General features: G+C 45.7%; 1 protein-coding gene across 2 annotated transcripts in view; it reads left to right on the top strand.

Annotated features, from left to right (window-relative positions):
• The window catches only part of LOC137631246 (Golgi to ER traffic protein 4 homolog), a 445029-nt gene that overhangs the window by 364122 nt on the left and 57943 nt on the right, over window positions 1–22964 (top strand). The window lies entirely within an intron of this gene.

The raw sequence follows: 22964 nt of genomic DNA, 5'->3' as shown, positions 1-22964 counted from the left end.
CCCAAATAAGACTTGGTATTCTATGGTTGTGCAGGTAGTTCTGTGATGTAATTTGAGGAAGCTGGTAGCTAAAGCTACTCCCCCCCCCCATAAGCTATGCATGCCACTCTGTTTCTGTCCCATATAATTGGCTTCAGTAATATTCACCTCTGTGCCTTTTTACCCTGTGTCTGTGACCCCGAGGCCCATGGATCCTGCAACCCCTGTACCAGTAACCTCAGTCTTGTGTGTGCGTTATGGATACAAGTGAGAGGGTATATTGCTTCCCTTTGACAGTGTTGTGGTTCCTGTCAGAGGAACCCCCCTGGGTTCTTCCCTTTGGGGGAGCTTTGTCATTAGTGGTCACTCTGACCTTAACTTCTTTGCTGGAAAAACCTGAGGGGAAAGTTGGTAAGAGGTAGAAATCAGTTTTGCTCTTCCTTCTCTTCCTGCTCTTCCTCCTCCTCCTCCTACTCTTCCTGGCACTTCATCATTCTGATTTTGATTCTGTCCTATCTTCCAATAAGAACTAGGTGAAGAAGTACTCCCAAGAAGGCTAGTTGTATTTGGCAAGAATATGCCTCTTGACAATACCACCTCTTTCATTGGAGGTGGACAGCTGGCTTGACCACCCTGGTACCCAGACTGCCTGGGGATACACGGCTCCATATGGCGTCATGCAGTTTTCATTGACCATGGCCTTCACCTTTTCTACATGGATGAGACTGCTGCTCCCTTCTCATTTTTTCAGAATCTTTGGTATCCTGAATTGAGAAAACGGCACCTCTTGGGGACAAGTATGCAGCCGGAAGTCATGGGTTGTTGTTGGTGGCTGAGGTGACACAGTCCCATTGCTCATGGCAGAGGGGCCACGGTTTATTCTCCGCCACAATTAACAGAGGGAAAGATACTTGGTACCTCTTCTATCCTTTATATTGATGGGTCCCACAGATTTTTTCTCCCTCTCCCAGATGACAACCATCCTGGTCGTTTGTTAGCCATCAATTGTGTTGCTTGTTCTGACCTTGTGACAGATCTCTTACAAGGGATGAGAACTCTCAGGATTCTTAGGCCCCGAAGGTACCACAGAAAATACAGAGTTGGAGAATGGCTTTTTGAAGGTTCTTGTACTCGTTTGTTAATTTAATGAGCTGGGCATGGTGACCATGGTACTACCTTAAGGAGACCATCTTCTATGTCCTGCATTTTTTTTCTATTCATTCAAAATACACCCTTTCTATATATGTTTTAGACATATATAATACCTCATCATATAAAAATTTCAAGTCATTTGATCAAAAACTTGTTGTTTTAAATATTAAACTTAGCCGGTGAATATATAATAGCTGACGTCTCCGACGGCTCGACAGATTCCAAAAACTCGCGAGCGATCGCCGTGAAGGTTGCGGGTGTGCCCACCAGCGCCGACTATCGGCCAGATACCGCATATACTTGTAAACATCTCCAGTTCTTCTCTGTCGGTTTCATCGACAAGTTGATTCCACTCGCTTTATGACCTCGAGTTTTCTACCGAATTGGTGAAGTACTTGGTTTTGGTTTTATTGCTTTCGCCGTGTTGGATTATTCAATACTATCTTCAAAAGAAATGCTTTTGAAAGGAGAGGAAAAGTGTTTTGCCCTTGCTTTTTTATCTCTGGTTTTTCCATAGATTAAAGATGGCCGACCCTTCCCTCAGTGTACGGAAGTGTGTTTAAGGCTTTTAGTAATTATTTTATCACGTTATAAATTATTGTTGATAATTATAGATTTTCCTCTATATATTTTTTTAGAAAATATTTTAAGAAATATATTCTTTTGAATAGTCTTCGTGCTGTTTTTTCAAAGATGAACTAACGTTTGGTTTATTTATGCTACGCAGTTTGCGCTCTATCGTTATGATAGAGAAAGAGAGAATCACGGTTTCACTTTGCAGAAAGAGTAAATCGATTTTGACGTTTTGTTCATTCTTCTTTCAAACTGAAGTGTTTTAAATACTAATTTAAAGGAACTTGTTAATTTTCAATTTCTTAGTCCTTTCAGTTTTTTCCTTTGGTCAAATAACCTGTTTATTGACGAAGGGTGAGTGGGCAATTCTCTTGTGTGTGACAAGAGAGAGAGAGAGAAAGAGAGAACGATCCGATCTTTATTCTCGTCCCAAGTAAGGAGTTCGGGAGCGAGTAACATTGTTCTCGATTCAGTTTTTTACTCTCGTCCAAGTCTCTGTACGGGAGAAAGGATAAAACGTTTTTAGTTTTTATTCTCGTCCCAAGGCAACTGTACGGTGAGAGATTGAAAACGTAGTCTTTAGTGAACTAGTGTTTAGTCACCTACCCAGGTCACTGATCCTTTTAACTTTATATATTTCCGTTTTATTCGATATACAGTATATGTATATGTTTTTTTATTTTTGCATGTGTATTTCATTTTGTACTAATGTGCTCTACATTATACGACTCATTTCGCAATTATAACCTTTTTGATGGTAAATATCAGTTTTATTCATGCCTAATGTGAAATTATTGAAAATACGATATCAGTGAGGTGAGTGCTAGAAAACATGTGCTGTGTTGCGGAGGGTTTGTTTGTTCGTGCTTGTCACTTGCCTAGTCCGAGACCTCTTTCAGGCTCCCATGCACCAGGGAGAAGGAATGTTGTAGGACCTAAGGGAGTGAAGAGTGTAAACCAACGAACAGACGTTCCCTCAAAGGTATCAGACGTTGCTCGGCAAGCACGTCCTTGCCATAAGACAGGAGAGACGAAGTTTCTCCTCGTCATCCGAAGACTTTTCGCAAAAGAAACCTTGGCGCAAGGTTTCTAGACCCTTTAAGCGAAAGTCAGTCCCTTCAGGACAGGTCCAGCGTCCTGGCTGTAGCCATGGGGACAGCTCTGACCCTTTGCAGTCGTCGGAAGACTGTTCGCCTATTAAACGCAAGCGTAACACGGGGTCCGAGGGTCGCGGTAAAGGCAATGTTTTGCCAACACAGACGTTACCGTCGTCTCGGCCCGTTCCGACTCCCGTTGATCCTAAATGGGTTGTCCTGCAGGACATGCAGACTAAGCTTGCCTCCCTTATGGAGAAGTATGACGTTGAGCAGGTTCACGATGAACCTTCGCTTTCGAGTCGCCGTTACGCTAAACGAGACTCTGGCCGTCAGCCGCCCAAACGAGCATTTACTCGTCCGTTTGACGTTAGTGCTGGCGTTTCTTGTACTTTGAAACGTGATGTCAGGAGTTTTTCACGTCAGTCACGTGACATGGATCCTCCCTCGCTGCAGTCTCGTGTTGACTTTCAGGCGCTGCCGCAGTCTCGTGTTGACGTTCAGCCGCTGCCGCAGTCTCGTGTTGACGTTCAGGACGTTTGCCAACCAGCTCAGTTGCCTCGACTTGACATTGAGCGTCAATCACCGCAATCGAAGGTTGTTTTGACTGCTTAGTCTAGGCAGTCAATGCAGTTCCGACGTGACGTCGAGCGTTCATCAACTCCTGTTGTTGTTGTTGGACAGTCACAAGGTTTTCAGTCCTTTCAGCAGCGACCTGACGTCGCTTCCTCTACTGCTACTGCTGCTCCTTTGCTTGTTGACATTGCCTGTCAAGCATTGCCGCCGCGGCAGGTCTCTCCTTTTCATGAGACTAGACAATTGTCGGACGAGGTTCCTTCAGATGAGGAAGTTGCTGATCCTCCTCCTACTGATATTCCTTTGGGGACTTTGTCAGACGGAGAGGAGCCTAAAGCTGCTCAGACCTCTATGGACTTTAAAAAAATCATGCTGATTTTTAAGGATCTTTTTCCGGTCCATTTTGTAACTGCTGCTCCTCGTTCGCCTTCGTCAGAGTTTACGCTAGGCCTAGCTACTTCGAAGCCGTCGTTTTCTAAGCTAGTGCTCTCTCGCTCTTCTAAGAGAGCTTTACGTTTGCTAGGCGACTGGTTGATCACCAGGAGGAGTTTGGGGGAGACAGCCTTTGCTTTCCCTCCTTTTAAACTGGCTTCTAGAGCGAGCGTCTGGTATGACACGGGAAAAGTTCTCGGCTTGGGAGTTCCTGCCTCTGCCCAGGGAGACTTCTCAAGCCTCATAGACTCTCCCCGTCGCCTGGCCATGAGACGCTCCAAGATTTTATGGTCGGCTTCAGAGCTAAACCATCTCCTGTTAGGAGTTTTTTCGAGCGTTTGAAGTTTTTATTTGTTGGTTGGTCCCTGGGAGCCTTAAGTCAGAAGGTCTCTCCAGCTGTCAATGTTTTGCTGTACAATTATGTCATGCATGAACTGGGCTATCAGGGATGGCTCCAATGATCTGACAGCCACGTTCACTGCAGGAACAAAGCTATCAGGGATGGCTCCAATGATCTGGCAGCCACGTTCACTGCAGGAGTACTTAAGATGTAAGTGCGCTCAATGTGTTCATTGTCAAGACAAACTTCACGATGAAGACTACCAAATCTGTCTTGGCAGCAGTAAGGGAAGGCGACTGGATGGTTTCTCTCGACCTTCAGGATGCATACTTCCACATCCCGATTCATCCAAACTTTCAACAACATCTGAGGTTTGTGGACGGGAAAGTGATGTACCAATGTCGAGCACTGTACTTCGGCCTCATTCCTGCTCCTCTTGTTTTTACAAGGCCCTTGCAAAATGTAGCAAGCTTTCTACATTTTTTGAGGATTCAGAGCCTCCCTTTTATTTTGACGACTGGCTAATCAGGGCGTCGTCATTATATCACTGTCTGGAGAGCCTCTAATGGATATTAGACCTAACCAAGGAGCTAGGTCTCATAGTGAACGTAGAGAAGTCGTAACTTACAGTACCCCATCCGAGACTATTCTTTATTTGGGAATGGAGATACAGTGTCTGATTTTTCAATATTAATCTTACCCGATGATCATGTAGCTGTCAACTCTGTTGCCCGACAGAAATCTACGGTCGGGATACGCCAGCGATCGCTATACAGGTGGGGGTGTACACAACAGCGCCATCTGTGAGCAGGTACTCAAGTACTTCTTGTCAACAAGAACTCAATTTTTCCTCTGTCGTGCCTCCGGCTAGACCTACTTGGATACGCTGTTGATTCTGGAGTTATTGTTCACGATTTGGTGATGTATTTGCTCTAGAGTTTAGCCTTCGCTATTCAGGAAGCTTTATCTTTAGCTTAGCAAGCTTTTGGAATTAATTTGAATTAATTATGGTGACGAAGAGAGTATGGACTCTCTTTCACTTTTAAATGGCCGACCCTTCCCTTAGACGGAAGTGTTGGTGTCGAAGAGAGTATAGACTCTCTTTCACTTTTTATTTTATATCTCTCCGCCATTTATAGGCCTCTTCGATTAACTTTCCTTTTATTATAAACTTAAAAAAAAAAAAAAAAAAAAAAAAAAAAAAAAAAAAAAAATTATTTTTTTTATGTTTGTTTATATGCGACCTTTCCTAATAGTAGGCGGTCCTTACTTGGAACCGAAGTTAATTAACATTGAGCTCGTCATATCGTTTTTCCTGTTAAGAATTTATGCTATTTTAATTTTATGTTTTTGAAAGAATTTCTTTGATAAGTCTCGTACTGTTTTCAAAGTTGAACTAACGTTTTGTTTAGTCTCCGCAGTTGTTGACGTTCAGAACGTTCAACTTGCGCTCTATCGTTACGATAGAGAGAGAGTATTCACGGTTTCACGTTGCAGTAAGAGTAAACCGATTCTAGCGTTTCGTTCATTCTTTCTTAGCTTAAATGGTTTTAATTCTAATAAAGGAACTTTTTATTTGGGAAACCTTTCAGTTTTTTTCCTTTAACAAATAATATGTTTTAACGATATATATAATTGGGCTCATCTCTCAGGTTCTAAGTCAAGAGAGAGAGAGAGAGAGATAGAGACGGAGGGAGAGAGAGGAGGATAAACGTTTCGTTCAAGCGGGTAACGTTGTTCTCGTTTTTTTGCTCTTCTCCCTAGTCGATAGAGGGGAAGAAGGTAAAACGTTTCTAGAGTTTTATTCTTGTTCCCAGGCTTTATGCGGTGAGAGATTTTAAACGTAGTTTATTTGATCTAGTGTTTAGTCTCTTTTCCAGCCACTGAATTCTTTATCTTTCATTATGTTTTTCTGTTACATTGTAATACTGTTTTCGCAATTACTACCTTTTAATGAAGGATAGGATTGCGTGTTTCAGGTACAAACCACTTAAAGTTTCGAGTTCAGTGAAATAAGTGCTAACAGAAAATCAAAAGTGATAAAGTGATATGCGCAAAGTGTTACAGTGTTGCGTTCGAGGGTTCGTCTGTTCGTGCCAGTTGTTCACCTAGTCCGATACCTCTTACAAGCTCCCAAGCCCAGGGGAGAAGTAATGTCGAAGGACTTATGGGTTCCTCAGGCCTTGATCGACGAACAGACGTTTCCCTCTGTGGTTTCGGGTGTATCTACACACATTGCCGACGTGATCACCCCACCCACACAAAGACGAGAGAGCCCATTTATTCCTCGTCTGCGGAAGAGGTTTCTTGCAGAAACCATGGACCAAATCTTGCAGCTTTTAAGTGCAAGTCGGTCCCTTCCGCGCAAGTCCAACGGCCTAGGTGTAGCCACTGGGTCAGTTCGGACTCACTGCAGTACGACAACTGCACACCTCCTAAGAGAGGCTAGGTGGTACCGCAACAGGCAGTAACTCCGTCTGTTGCCGCACCAGCTGTTTTAGACCCTCAGTCACAACGGACAGTAGCTCCGTTTGTTGTTGTCTTTCATAGACCCTAGTGGTCCATGCTGCAGACTATACAGTCTCAGCTTGCTCCTTCATACAGGAGTATCATGCTGGAAGGTTGACAATGCAGCCTGTTAACCTACAACCCGCCGAGGTTGTGCGCTCAGCAGATACTGCGGCTGCCTGCTCCCACCCTCCACCTGTGAGAGCTCCACCACCGATGCGCAGTCCACCCTGCCAGACGCATGTTCTTGCTGCACCATCTGCTAACATGCGTGAGCTACCGCATCAGCAGTGGGAAGGTTCTGTAGAGCTGCCGGGTTCCAGCACTATGCGGCATTCTCCGCAGCCCATGCAGCATGCTCTGCATACCTTACAGCATGCTCTGCATACAGCATGCTCTGCATACCTCACAGCATGCTCTGCATACCTCACAGCATGCTCTGCATACCTTACAGCATGCTCTGCATACCTTACAGCATGCTCTGCATACAGCATGCTCTGCATACCTTACAGCATGCTCTGCATACCTTACAGCATGCTCTGCATACAGCATGCTCTGCATACCTTACAGCATGCTCTGCATACCTTACAGCATGCTCTGCATACCTTACAGCATGCTCTGCTTACCTTACAGCATGCTCTACATACAGCATGCTCTGCATACCTTACAGCATGCTCTGCATACCTTCCAGCATGCTCTGCATACAGCATGCTCTGCATACCTTACAGCATGCTCTGCATACCTTACAGCATGCTCTGCATACAGCATGCTCTGCATTCCTTACAGCATGCTCTGCATACCTTACAACATGCTCTGCATACCTTACAGCATGCTCTGCATACAGCATGCTCTGCATACCTTACTGCATGCTCTGCATACCATACCGCATGCTCCTCAACCCACCGCAGCCTCACCCATGCACAGTCAACCCTGCCAGATGTATGATGACTCCCACACACAGAGCACTCCGTTGCCGTGCGGGAGCTACCACAAGCTGCCGTGTTTTGACACGGTGTGTCAGCCTCCGCAACACACTGTGGTTACCGCCACTCGCCAGCAGCAAACTAGTCAGGCAGGAGTTGAGGCTTCCCCACACATCTTTGGTTGTTGCCAACTCACAAACTGTCATGCAGTTACATGACGTTGCCTTCTGGTCTGCTACTTATACACCAGTGCTGTATGTCCTCACGCTCCTGTTGTGGTTGACAGTTCAGTTTTTGACAGTTCACAGACTGTCAAGCAGTTTCATAACGTTGCCTTCTGGTCTGCTGCTTTTGCACCAGTGAAGCCCTCACTGAGAGAACTTGGCTTTTCTCGGATATGGTTCCTGTAGATGAGAAAGTGCTGTTCTCCCTCCTTCTGATATTCCCTTGAGGACTCTGTCATTTGGAGAGGAGCCTTAAGCTGCTTAGCCTCCTATGGGCTTTTATTTAAGCATAACATGCTTCCAGGGAGGGTAAATGGTTCCGCTTCAGTCGCTAACCCCGTCTGTTGCCACACCTGCTCCCATAGACCTTGAGCTTTGTTGCAAGACATGCAGTCCAAGCTTAGTCCTTGATAGAGGATTTTTTTTTACGGAGTCAGTGTGTCACTGGGAAGACGTTCAACAACCAGCAGAGGTGACTTGTTGTGACGCAGTGCGGCAACCTCAGCAACCCGATAAGGAGTTGTCTGTACTACCCAGACAGTCTAGACAGTTTCGGGTTGTCGCTGTACTTCCTCGCTTCCCCATGGTTGACAGTTCACAGACTGTGCAGCAGTACCATGATCTTGTGTCCGGCTCCGTCAGACGACTGGCTTTTAAGAGCTCCCACAAGTCGTCGCTGTCTGGAGAATCTCAGATGGACTATGGATCTGACCAAGGAACTGGGCCTCCTGGTCAATTTAGAGAAGTCCCAGCTCGTCCCATCCCAGACCTTTGTGTACCTGGGTATGGAGATTCAGAGTCGAGCTTTTCGGGCTTTTCCGTCGGCCCCAAGGATCAACCAAGCCCTAGAATGCATCCAGAGCATGCTGAGAAGGAACCGATGCTCAGTCAGGCAGTGGATGAGTCTAACAGGGACACTTTCATCGCTGGCCCTGTTCATCGAGTTAGGGAGACTCCACCTCCGCCCCCTTCAGTATCATCTAGCTGCTCACTGGATAAAGGACATGACGCTAGAGACGGTCTCAGTTCCTGTTTCCGAAGAGATGAGGTCTACTCTAACGTGGTGGAAGAACAGCTTTCTTCTCAAGGAAGGTCTACCTTTGGCTGTTCAGAAACCCGACCGCCGTCTCTTCTCGGACGCATCAGACACGGGCTGGGGTGCGACATTGGACGGACAGGAATGCTCGGGAACTTGGAATCAGGAGCAAAGGACACTTCACATCAATTGCAAGGAGTTGTTGGCGGTTCATCTGGCCTTGATAAACTTCAAGTCCCTCCAGCTAAACAAGGTGGTGGAGGTGGACTCCGACAACACCACAGCCTTGGCTTACATCTCCAAGCATGGAGGGACTCATTCGAGGAAGTTGTTCTAGATCGCAAGGGACCTCCTCATCTGGTCAAAAGATCGAAAGCTCACGCTGGTAACGAGGTTCATTCAGGGCGATATGAATGTCATGGCAGATCGCCTCAGCCGGAAGGGTCAGGTCATCCCCACAGAGTGGACCCTTCACAAGAATGTTTGCAGCAGACTTTGGGCCCTGTGGGGTCAGCCAACCATAGATCTGTTCGCTACCTCGATGACCTAGAGGCTCCCGTTGTATTGTTCTCCGATTCCAGACCCAGCAGCAGTTCACGTGGATGCTTTTCTGCTGGATTGGTCCCATCTCGACCTGTATGCATTCCCGCCGTTCAAGATTGTCAACAGGGTACTTCAGAAGTTCGCCTCTCACAAAGGGACACGGCTGACGTTGGTTGCTCCCCTCTGGCCCGCGAGAGAATGGTTCACAGAGGTACTGCAATGGCTGGTCGACATTCCCAGGACTCTTCCTCTAGGAGTGGACCTTCTACGTCAACCTCACGTAAAGAAGGTACACCCAAACCTCCACGCTCTTCGTCTGACTGCCTTCAGACTATCGAAAGACTCTCAAGAGCTAGAGGCTTTTCGAAGGAGGCAGCCAGAGCGATTGCCAGAGCAAGGAGGACATCCACTCTCAGAGTCTATCAGTCTAAATGGGAAGTCTTCCGAAGCTGGTGCAAGGCCAATGCAGTTTCCTCAACCAGTACCACTGTAACCCAGATTGCTGACTTCCTGTTACATCTAAGGAACGTAAGATCCCTTTCAGCTCCTACGATCAAGGGTTACAGAAGTATGTTGGCAGCGGTTTTCCGCCACAGAGGCTTGGATCTTTCCACCAACAAAGATCTACAGGACCTCCTTAGGTCTTTTGAGACCTCAAAGGAACGTTGGTTGTCCACTCCAGGCTGGAATCTAGACGTGGTCCTAAGGTTCCTTATGTCATCAAGATTTGAACCTCTCCAATCAGCCTCTTTTAAGGACCTCACATTAAAAACTCTTTTCCTCGTGTGCTTGGCAACAGCTAAAAGAGTAAGTGAGATCCACGCCTTCAGCAGGAACATAGTTTTCACATCTGAAACGGCTACATGTTCCTTGCAGCTCGGTTTTTTGCTAAAAACGAGCTTCCTTCCTTCACGTCCTTGGCCTAAGTCGTTCGAGATCCCAAGCCTGTCCAACTTGGTGGGGAACGAACTGGAGAGAGTACTTTGCCCAGTTAGAGCTCTTAGGTACTATCTAAAAAGGTCAAAACCTTTACGAGGACAATCAGAAGCCTTATGGTGTGCTATCAAGAAGCCTTCTCTTCCAATGTCTAAGAACTCAGTTTCTTACTACATCAGGCTTCTGATTAGGGAAGCACATTCTCATCTGAAGGAAGAAGACCTTGCTTTGCTGAAGGTAAGGACACATGAAGTGAGAGCTGTGGCTACTTCAGTGGCCTTCAAACAGAACCGTTCTCTGCAGAGTGTTATGGATGCAACCTATTGGAGAAGCAAGTCAGTGTTCGCATCATTCTATCTCAAAGATGTCCAGTCTCTTTACGAGAACTGCTACACCCTGGGACCATTCGTAGCAGCGAGTGCAGTAGTAGGTGAGGGCTCAGCCACTACATTCCCATAATCCCATAACCTTTTTAACCTTTCTCTTGAATACTTTTTATGGGTTGTACGGTGGGCTAAGAAGCCTTCTGCATCCTTGTTGATTTGGCGGGTGGTCAATTCTTTCTTGAGAAGCGCCGAGGTTAGAGGTTGTGATGAGGTCCTTTAGTATGGGTTGCAGCCCTTTATACTTCAGCACCTAAGAGTCGTTCAGCATCCTAAGAGGACCGCTACGCTCAGTAAGGAAGACGTACTTAATAAAGGCAGAGTAATGGTTCAAGTCGTCTTCCTTACCAGGTACTTATTTATTTTATGTTATTTTTGAATAACTAATAAAATGAAATACGGGATACTTAGCTTCTTTGTTAACATGTATGCTGGTCTCCACCCACCACCCTGGGTGTGAATCAGCTACATGATCATCGGGTAAGATTACAGTAATATTGAAAAATGTTATTTTCATTAGTAAAATAAATTTTTGAATATACTTACCCGATGATCATGAATTTAAGGACCCGCCCTTCCTCCCCATAGAGAACCAGTGGACCGAGGAGAAAATTGAGTTCTTGTTGACAAGAAGTACTTGAGTACCTGCTCACAGATGGCGCTGTTGTGTACACCCCCACCTGTATAGCGATCACTGGCGTATCCCGACCGTAGATTTCTGTCGGGCAACAGAGTTGACAGCTACATGATCATCGGGTAAGTATATTCAAAAATTTATTTTACTAATGAAAATAACATTTTTCGGGCCTTTTCGTCTCCCACAAGAATGGAACAAGCTCTGTTAAAAGTCCTTCACTTGCAAGAGGAAAACAGTTGCTCTGTAAGAGTTTGAACTAGTCTCGTGGGAACTCTTTCATCGCTGGAGTAGTTTATCTCTCTGAGGAGACTCAACCTATGCCCTCTCCAATTTCACCTAAACCATTGGAACAAGGAGAAGGGCTTAGAGAGTATCTCTTTCCCAATCTCCAACCCAGTCTAGACATGTCTGACTTGGTGGGACAGCAACATCAGACTTCGAGAAGGTCTTTCTCTTGCGATCAAGAACCCAAACCATGTGTTGTATTCAGATGCTTCGGTTTTGGGTTAGGGAGCTCCACTGGACAGTCTGGAATGCTCGGGTCTTTGATCCACGGATCAGAAGGAACTCCATTTAAGGCAAGTGACATACTCTCCTTTGGCGAGATTTGTGCAAGGAAAAATGAATGTCTTGGCGGACTGCCTCAGCAGAAGAGGACAAGTCATCTCCATGGAGTGGACGTTGCATAAGACTGTGTGCGAGAAGCTATGGATGACATGGGGTCAACCCACCATAGATCTTTTTGCGACTTCTCTGACAAAGAGGCTCTCGACTTATTGCTTTCCAGTTCCAGATCCAGAGGCAGCCCACATAGATGCTTTCCTGCTGGACTGGTCTCACCTGGACGTTTATGCCTTTCTACCTTTCAAGATCCTAAACAAGGTGCTGCAGAAGTTCACCTCTCACGAAGGGACCAGGTTGACATTGGTTGCTCCACTCTGGCCCGCGAGAGAGTGGTTCACAGAGGTACTTCTATGGCTGGTAGATGTTCCAAGAAGTCTGCCGTTACGGATGGATCTCTTGCGACAGCCTCACGTAAAGAGATTTTATCAAAGCCTCCCCACGCTTCGTCTAACTGCCTTCAGTCTATCGAAAGACTCTCTTGAGCTCGAGGGTTTTCGAAGGAGGCAGCTAGAGCGATCGCGAGGGCTAGAAGATCCTCTACCATCAGGATCTATCAGTCGAAATGGGAGGTATTTAGAGACTGGTGCAAGTCCTCCTCTATTTCCTCTTCCAGTACCTCTGTAGCCCAAATTGCGGACTTTCTCCTGCATCTGAGAAACGGTCGCTCCCTCTCTGCTCCCACTATTAAAGGCTACAGGAGCATGTTGGCGTCTGTTTTCAGACATAGAGGCTTGGATCTGTCAAATAACAAGGATCTCCAAGATCTCCTTAAGTCCTTCGAGACCTCTAAGGAGCGTCGTATGTCAACTCCCGCTTGGAACTTAGACGTGGTCCTAAGGTTCCTAATGTCGGACAGGTTTGAGCCATTGCATTCAGCCTACCTGAAGGATCTCACCCTCAAGACGCTTTTTTTGGTGTGCTTGGCTTCGGCTAAAAGGGTCAGTGAGATCCATGCTTTTAGTAAGAACATCGGCTTCTCTACAAATAAAGCTACATGTTCGCTTCAACTTGGTTTTTTGGCCAAGAACGAACTGCCTTCTCGTCCTTGGCCTAAATCTTTTGAAATACCTAGTCTGTCAGAAATCGTAGGTAACGAAGTTGAAAGAGTGCTGTGCCCCGTTAGAGCTCTTAAGTTTTACTTAGCTCGAACTAAACCATTACGAGGTGGTTCTGAGGCCTTATGGTGCTCCGTTAAGAAGCCCTCATTGCCCATGTCTAAAAATGCGTTATCGTACTTTATTAGACTTTTAATCCGGGAGGCACATTCTCATTTAAATGAGAAAGATCGTTGTTTGCTTAAGGTCAAGACGCACGAAGTGAGAGCGATAGCGACTTCGGTGCCTTTAAGCAAAACAGGTCTCTTCGAAGTATTATGGACGCGACCTATTGGAGGAGCAAGTCGGTGTTCGCTTCATTTTACTTAAAAGACGTCCAGACTCTTTATGAGGACTGCTACACCCTGGGTCCATTCGTTGCAGCGAGTGCAGTAGTGGGTGAGGGTTCTACCACTACATTCCCTTAATCCCAATATCCTTTTAATCTTCTCTTGAAATGTTTTTAATCTTGTCTTGGGTTGTACGGAAGACTAGGAAGTCTTTCGCATCCTTTTTGATTTGGCGGGTGGTCAAATGTTGTTTCTTGAGAGCGCCCAGATTAAGGGTATTGATGAGGTCCTGTTATAGGGGTGTTTGCCCTGGATATAACAGCTCCTGGGAGTCTTTCAGCATCCTGAGAGGATGGCTGGGCTTCGTGAGGAAAGCGGACTAATGAGGCAGAGTAATAATCAGAGTCTGCTTCCTTACCAGGTACCTATACTTAAGTTTGTTTTTTGAATAATTGTCAAAAACTCTTGAGCATATACGCCTTTATTTTATTAATACTGGTCTCTACCTACCACCATGGGTGTGAATCAGCTATTATATATTCACCGGCTAAGTTTAATATTTAAAAATGATATTTTGATTATAAAATAAATTTTTGAATATACTTACCCGGTGAATATATAAATTAAAGGCCCTCCCTTCCTCCCCGATAGAGACCTAGGGGACTGAGAAGAACTGGAGATGTTTACAAGTATATGCGGTATCTGGCCGATAGTCGGCGCTGGTGGGCACACCCGCAACCTTCACGGCGATCGCTCGCGAGTTTTTGGAATCTGTCGAGCCGTCGGAGACGTCAGCTATTATATATTCACCGGGTAAGTATATTCAAAAATTTATTTTATAATCAAAATATATTTATTAGCAAAAGTCATGATTTAAAAAAAAAATTAGGTACATTTTCCTCCCCTACTATGACACCAATGATAGCATCAAAACTTCTTTATAAACGGAATAATTCTGTGACAGATTTTCAATTTTCCTTTTTTTTATTAATGAAATTTTTCTTAATTTTCTTTTTCTAGACGCAAAATAATCATGAAAAAAAGAATAAGAGGAAAATCAAAATTCTGTAACAAAATTGTGAGATTTTTATTCCTATTTTCAATGATATCTTTCTCTCTAAAATTGAATAATAGATAACCAAGAAAAATGTACCGAAGTGGAAATAAAATTTTTTTTGAGTTATGAGCTCCCAAAGATTTGCTATAAATCATCACTTTTTTCTTAGAAAAATCAAAATGACATTTTTATGATAACCTTACTTTGTACTTTTATTGTTTATTCCTACATGAAAGCTACCTAAACGAGGTATTTAAACCCTAAGTTTACTAATACACTTGCTGTGAGGGTGTCATGAGTTGCGAGCAGCCTCTCAATTTTGCCAGAGTTTTAGTTAGAATGTTCCAGCTTTGTACTCTTTTATGTTTTCCTCTCTTGGTTCTTTTTTGTTGCTCTCTAAATACTTCTTATTCTTTCTTTGACCTTAGGTAACATTGGCCTTGCTATAAAGTTCACGAGCATGTTGTGAAAACACAATGTACATACGAATTACAGTACAAGTAAACAAACACATGCATCATAACTTCTATACGTCTCTGGAAACTGGCTGGTCTACTCGTAGATCGTAGTTTGCGATCACCTACCCTCTACCAATGCCTTCCATCTTTGCCAAACGTACTAGATTATGAGACAAAAGGGAAAAAATTGCTGTATATATGCAAAATAAACATGCAAAGATGATTCTGTCAAACTCAGTCATGCAGACGATGCAGTAAGGAATACGTCATCATTTAAAGACAGCTTATCTTCATTATTTGTAATAATAATTTACGCAAACTTATGGAGAGCATGTACGACATGTTTCTGCATACATAAAAACAATAAAATGATTTTTGAATTTTTAAAAGTTATGTCAAACACCATAGCGGACGTTCCTCTTGAGGTGGGTTTTTATTCATTGATCGGTGCTTGCGTGCCCTTCAAGGATTAAGATCTTCTCTGGCGCTGTCATGGTTGGATTTTGCAAGTAGGCTCTGGATCGATTTCATGTTCAGATTTGTGGATCTTAGAACTCTCATGCATTTTTGCGGTCTAACAAGATCCTTCCCCCATAATGCTAGGCTGCTGGGTTTTACAATCTGTTATAATTAAAGAGAGGCAGGTTAGACTTTGGTTACCTGTAATATAGAGTTTAGATTGATTGTAATGATTTGTGTGGCTTGAGTTTCAGTATTTTTTACTACTGAAATTCAATTTTTTTTTTGTGTAACTTTAAATTATTCTCAAGCAGCAGGAATGACGCATTAATTAATTGTTCCGGCGTAGATACAAACCCTCCGCTATTTATAGGGTATAATTTTGGCATAGCTGAAAGATGAGCCATGATAATTTTAGTGAGGGATAACTACCCCATCCGCTAGTTAGCAGGTGGGGGGTGGGGTAGACTAGCTACCCCGCTCACTCACACCTCACGGCTGAGTAACCACTTTTACTTTATGGCTCGGTAGAGGATGGACATGCTGACCTTCTCTCCCGCAAAGACTTGCCTTGATTGTTTATTCTGTTTTTTTTTTTCTCTTGTGTGTTTTCATTTATCTTACATATACTGTACAGTATATTAGTGTATGTATGTATAAATGGAAATATAGGTTTATGTTGTTAGATACTTGTAACTTTAATTGCTGTTGACAACGTATCCGACTGCCTCCGTCGTAAGGGAGTTGTCATTGCTGCCCTACCCTGCGCTGATGGTTGGCAGGTTCTCAACACTGCCGTGTGTTTGTTTCATTACTGAATTAAAGTGTATAACAGTTCAGCTCGCTTTTGAGGAATTATCTTACAAGGAAGGTGACTTATTCCCCGAATAGTGTATTTTGTACAGCGGAGCATGAATTGTAATTGATCACAACTTCCTTTTTTCACAGGTAGCAGCGACGTAGAACACAAGGCTGATTGCTACGGCCGCCCTGTTCGTTATCCTGCGCTCCATGTGGTAGCTTGTGAGCTGCCCACGTTACGAGGTAGCATTCGCTGTCAACCTTCAACTTTGTTCCTCCTTTGAGGGGAACTCTCTCTCTCTCTCTCTCTCTCTCTCTCTCTCTCTCTCTCTCTCTCTCTCTCTCTCTCTCTCTCTCTCTCTTGAGAGAGAGAGAGAGAGAGAGAGAGAGATTTCTTTTTTTTATGCCTACGCTTTTTTCCCATAGAGCTGGGAGAAAGCTTTACTTAGGCTATGTCCTCTTGTGGGAGGACTTCTCTCTCGTTTGCGAGGGAGATTATTACGCCTACGCTTTTTTCCCATAGAGTTGGGAGAAAGCTTGCCTTAGGCGATGTCCTCCTTCGGGAGGACTTCTCTCGTTTGCGAGAGAAATATTATTAAGCCTACGCTTTTTTCCCCATAGAGCTGGGAGAAAGCTTGTCTTAGGCAATGCCCTTATTTGGGAGGGCTTCTCCATCGTTCGCGAGAGAGATATTTTACGCCTACGATTTATTCCCATAGAGCTGCGAGAAAGGTTTTCTTAGGTGATCTCCTTCGGGAGAACTTCCCTCTCGTTCGCGAGAAATAACTAGTAGGAGTTTGCTGATCCACCAGGGATGGTGGCAGAGCTTTCACCAAAGTAGGTTATCCCTTTTGGGGAATGAGTCGTTCTCGAGAGAAGACCGCCTCTGGGCATCGGTGGTCCCCCGTTACGCTTATGGTTCTCCTTCAGGGGCGGAGCGAGAGCCTTATCTTAAGCGACATTCTCCTTCGGGAGAACAAACCTCTTATGCGGAGGTGTTATCTTTGAACCTGCTGGTTCTCCTTGGTCCTTCTGGGTCTCGTTATGATCACCCTTTTGGGCTGGCGTGATCGTGAGCCTTCGGGCTCTCGTTTTGTTGATTCTGCGGGTTCTCATGACAGTAGGAGTTCTTTGGGAATCTGCTCGAAACCTTCGGGTTTCAGTTACGCTGAACCTTCCGGCTCTCGTAACGATGGTAACGTTGAGCCTTCGAGAACTTGTACCATCAATCACGCTGACCTTTCGGGGTCTCGTGACAGAGGAACCTTGGTTCCTCGTTACGCTGATCCTTCGGGGTCTCGTAACATTAGTTACGCAGAACCCTAGGGCTCTTGTAACTTTAGTCACTGACACTTCGGTGTTTTGTGACAGGGAAACTGCGGTTTCTCGTTACGCTGACGCTTCAGGGTCTCGTAACATTAGTTACGTTGAACCCTTGGGCTCTCGTAACTTTAGTCACTGACATTTCGGTGTTTTGTGACAAGGAAACTTCGGTTTCTCGTTACGCTGACCCATAGGCGATCTCCTTCGGGAGAACTTCCCTTTTGTTTGCGAGAAATAACTTGTAGGAGTTTGCTGATCCACCAGGGACGGTGGCAGAGCTTTCTCCGAAGTAAGTTATCCCTTCGGGGGAATGAGTTTCTCGTTCTCGAGAGAAGACCGCCTCTGGGTATCGGTGGTCCCCCGTTACGCTTATGGTTCTCCTTCAATGTGGAGCGAGAGCCTTATCTTAAGCGATATTCTCCTTCGGGAGAACAAACCTCTTATGCGGAGGTGCTATCTTTGAACCTGCTGGTTCTCCTTGATCCTTCTGGGTCTCGTTATGATCACCCTTTTGGGCTGGCGTGATCGTGAGCCTTCGGGCTCTCGTTATGTTGATCCTGCGGGTTCTCATGACAGTAGGAGTCTTTTGAGAATCCCCTCGAAACCTTCGGGTTTCAGTTACGCTGAACCTTTGGGCTCTCGTAACGATGGTAACGTTGAGCTGTCGGGAACTTGTACCATCAATCATGCTGACCTTTCGGGGTATCGTGACAGAGGAACCTTGGTTCCTTGTTACGCTGATCCTTCGGGGTCTCGTAACATTAGTTACACAGAACCCTTGGGCTCTCGTAACTTTAGTCACTCTGACACTTCGGTGTTTTGTGACTGGGAAACTTCAGTTTCTCGTTACGCTGACGCTTCAGGGTCTTGTCACATTAGTTACGTTGAACCCTTGGGTTCTCGTAACTTTTGTCACTGACACTTTGGTGTTTTGTGACAAGGAAGCTTCGGTTTCTCGTTATGCTGACCCTCCGGGGGCTCGTAACATTAGTTACGCAGAACCCTTGGGCTCTCGTAACTTTAGCCACTCCAACACTTCGGTGTTTTGTGACGGAAACTTTGTTTTCTCGTTACGTTGATCCTTCGGGGTCTCGCAACACAGGCTACGTTAGGCCTTTGGTCTCTTGTGCCCTTAGTCATGCTGATCCTGCGGGGTCTCGGGACAGAGAAACTTCCGTTTCTCGTTTGCGCTGATCCTTCGGGGTCTCACAAAGCAGTTTTCGTAATCATAGCCATACTTATATGACAGAGTTTGCGGACTCTCGTTGTGTTGATCGTTCGTGCTCACACAACACAGGCTATCGTGAACGTAATAGTGAGTACTCTCGCTACACTGAGAGCTCTCGCGCGTAAATTGGCGCGCATGACAAACCTTATGTGCGTACGGACAATCTGGCGCGCACGACCGGATTGGCGTGCACAACCAACCTTGTGCGCGCACGACTGGATTGGTGTGCACGACCAAATTGGCGTGAAATTGGCGCGCATGACCATTTTGGCACGCACGGCCGATGTGGCGCTCACGACCAAATTCGCACTCACGGCCGATGTGGCACGCACGATCGGATTGGTGCGGACAGCCGATGTAGCGCACACAACCGATTTGGCGAGCACGCACGACCACCTTGGCCCGCACGAACAACTAGGCGCACGCAATCAGTTGAAGTGCGCGAACAACTCTTCTGACAGAGAGTTTTTCGAACTCTCGTCGCGCGAAATGTTCACGAGTGCACAACAGTTTTACTCTCATGATAGAGAGTTTTCGAACTCTTGTCCCGTGAATTGTTCGCGAGCGCTTATCGTCATTAAGAGTTTTACTCTTATGACAGAGGGATGCCTGCTGCCTAGGGGTTTCTGAATCTCTATAGGTAACTATGACACAGCTCCTTTGGGTCCTGGTCACGTAACACGATTCCTGAAAATTCCATCAGGAATTAGCGACAGAGTTCCTACGGGTTTTCGGCACAACATCCCTTAAGGTCGTGAGAAAGGAATTCACAGATAGATTCTGAACCCCAAGGTTCTCATCCGAATCTCTCTGTTTCCGCGATCCAGAGTTTTTTCTGAAAACTCGATGGTCGACCTCCCCCCCTCCCCTACGGGATGGGTCTTCCAAAGGTGTGACTTGATACATCACTGTACACTCCCAGCTGATTACTATGTCAGCTAGTCTGGTTTCGCCAGCACTGATCCTTTCGTTTTCGAACGAACCACCGTCATCCTCCCTCCACCTTCCCACTTCGAGTGGTTTGGTTAGCAGACGGAAATGAGCGGGGAATGAAAAATTCTTTACATTCCAGTTCATTTCCCCTGGCAGGCCTTGCCTGAATTAGATGGTAGTTTTCTCACTAGCGAGAAAGCGTTCGATGGCAACTCCTTCGAGTAAGCGGTTGATGGTAGTTATGTCTGTCCTTCTTGAAGCAAACCCCCACATACGAGACTTCACCCTTTTCGGGAGACTCATTCCTGAGAAGTTTTTACAGAACTTCATTGGGTGTTGTTAAAACTTCATGAAGGCCGTAAGCCGTCCCGTCCCGGAGCATGCGCTCTAGCCAAGACAAAACCGCGAGGTTATTGTCTTAAACTCCGTTCTACCGTTTGATGGAGGCAGCCTCCCCCGTCATTGTACCCTGGGTACAACAACTTGTCTTTTTACATAATAGGCTTCCGAGACTTTTTATTCTATCCTTAAAGGTTATTGTTTTAAACAATTAGTCCTGAAGGAACATTGTTAGCTGAAGTTAAAAGAACGATAGCAACAGCGTGGGCAACTTTTCATTACGTTCACGAACGTTTCAAACCCCGCCCACAGGTAACCAGACATCTGTTTCTGTGTAATGAACACTGGCTAGCCCCTCACATAAAGAGGAGGGGTAAACCAAAGGGGAAATGATCACTTTTATACCTGTATATTTTGTTTGAGAACATGTTCACTCTCATTCAAGAAAATATTAGTTAGTCAAGAATCAAAATTCCTTTGGCAATAATGTTGCGATTCATCGCACATACATTATTCCCACAACCGGATTCGTTGCAAATGTTTCGTAGAGGCAGAGAATACGCATGCGCTAGCGCAAATGAACAAGTACATATATGCGGGCAAGCGATCTTTCTGCCAATAAGGGCTATTAGAACTCCGTTCTATTAAGTTGTATATTTATAACCCTTACTGAATCCAGGTTATTCAGTACATTACTTGGCTACTTTCCTGTAACCAGACATACGGCATTTACTTTCTGCCTCCTTATAGGCATTTTTTTCCTTCCCCCGATCGGAAGTCTTAGTCTCCTACTAAGGCTTTGGCTGGAAACTTCTCATAAGCATATCTGTTCCTTAGTAGGGAACATTTAGTATAAATGCTAGTTTACCGATCGGAGATGGAGAAGTACGAACGCTTTTTGTCCTAAGAAGGAGAAACCTCCGTTACGAACGTTTTCAACGTTCTCCAACTGAGTTCCAGACACGAATTTTAAGTCGAACTACGCATGTATACTTGTCATGCTCACAGTTCGGTGTTACCACTCCGTAGTAGACTTATGCTCTTTACTCAACCAACAATAGATTGAAGGTACGTCGTCTCAATCCCCTCTCGGGTTTGGTTGGATGCGTTCGGTGATTACCGTACAGTCTCTTGTCCGGAAAGCGATCTTTATGGAGAGTCGCTATTATAATATAAGCTGTACTGATTAACTGGTTTACCGTTTGATATCGGTCTTATTCGGCCAACCACACTGGATTAGTGGGAGTTGGAGGGAGAACAGGCTGTTCCCCTTGGTTGCAAGAACGTGCAATTAATTACACGTCTCGACATCATCTCGAGATGTGTTTATTGCTATGCACTCCCCCCCCCTCACCGCTGGACAATCCGCGGATGATGGGTGGCAGACGAGAGCTTCTGCAAAGAGGCCTGTCTTCTCGTCTTCCCTTTGAATCTGATGCTCTCTTTAATGCATCAAAAGAGGGGGGGGGGGGGGCGCATATGCCGCACCATTCCAGCCTCGTCCGTTGGCCCGATTCAGAAAGGTACCAGCATTCACCTCTCATAGAGAACCATCTAGCTGTACGAAGCCTCAGATGGACAGAGGACAACTAGTTGCCCCCATCTGCTCGCGTTATTCCTGGTACAGGAATGTTCTTGCAAAACCACCCAGATAGTGGGCTCCTAGTGTCTTGGAATCATCTTGTATCCAACAAAGTCTTAACTTTGTGAGGTCCCCGACTGTGGTTATGCTTGCAGCGGCCCTGATCTTCAGGTTCCCACTCGACCGTTCCCCAGTCCCAGATCACCAGGCCCTCAAACAAGATTTATTCCAAGATCGGTGGGGCAGCCTAGAGGTGTGCCTTTTCTTTTCCCCTCTTTGGTCTGGTGAAAAAATCCTGAGCCAAGTCAGGATAAGGAAGATCTTATCAATGACTCCAATAGCTTCGCTATGGCATCCCGCAGAATGGTTCCTGGACCTTTTACAGCTCCTGACGGAGTTCCGAGGAATCTTCCTCCATGGCACGATCTTCCAAGCAGCCTCATGCTAACACTTTCCTAAGCCGTAGCTTTGCTTCGACTTCACACCTGGGACGATCCTACACCACCCCTCTCAGAGAGGCCTTTCGCGACGAGTTGCGGAAAAGATGTCTAGGCAGCTCAGACACTTTTCAGCATAGGTCTTCCAGGCGAAGTGTTCGGTCCTTTGTGATTGATGTCATGGAAGGGGATTCTCTCCCATCGATGCCTTTACCAATACAAGTGTGAGATAACTTGTCCCCCGTCGGATCTCAACCTCCTCCTGGGAACACGGTTCGGGTCCTTCAGTCTCTGAAGGCCCCTCTCTACGAACCTTTATGCCCGGCAGCAGATCGCTTCCTTACACGGAAGACGGCCTTTCTACTCACTTGGGCTTTTGACCAAGAGAGTTAGTGTATTGTATGATCCATCTTCTGTTGTCTCCTACTCTAGGAGACGGGGAGAAGTAATCCTCAGCGGCATCCCTGAGTGGATTGCCAAGACTCAAAATCCGAGTGTGCTGTACCCTAGGTGCATTCCGTTTCGAATAAAGTGTCTTCGTCCGGTAACCGAAAACCCATCAACTGGGGTTTTACCCAGTGTGGAGTGTGTGGGGTTACCTTAAAAGAACGATACCAGCTCGCTCCTGTGAGTCGGCACTGTTGACCACCATGGGGAAGGTCAAGAGGAGGACCTCAAGGATTTCCTTCGCCACCTGGATCGGAAGGCAATTGAGGTTACTCTCAATCTAGACTCTCCTCTATCCTAAGACCCAGAGCTTGTAACGTCAGTGGCATTGGTACGTCCCTGGTGTTCAAGAAACTACTCTGTGGCACAGATATTTTAAGTGGGCATGTGGAAGTGTCAATCGACCTTCAGGGCCCACTACCTGCGAAGATGTAACCCACAAGAACATGGAGACCTTTTCCATCGGTCCGGTGGTGGTCGCACAACAAATGGTCTAAACACCTCAGGCTCCTTGATGGACAAGTAGCAGAGGGTTGAGGACTGAGGCTACCCGGAT

This window comes from Palaemon carinicauda, chromosome 39, assembly GCF_036898095.1.
Source record: "Palaemon carinicauda isolate YSFRI2023 chromosome 39, ASM3689809v2, whole genome shotgun sequence".
NCBI lineage: Eukaryota > Metazoa > Arthropoda > Malacostraca > Decapoda > Palaemonidae > Palaemon > Palaemon carinicauda.
The sequence above is the reverse complement of the archived record's forward strand: the minus strand, read 5'-3'. Positions and strand labels throughout refer to the sequence as shown.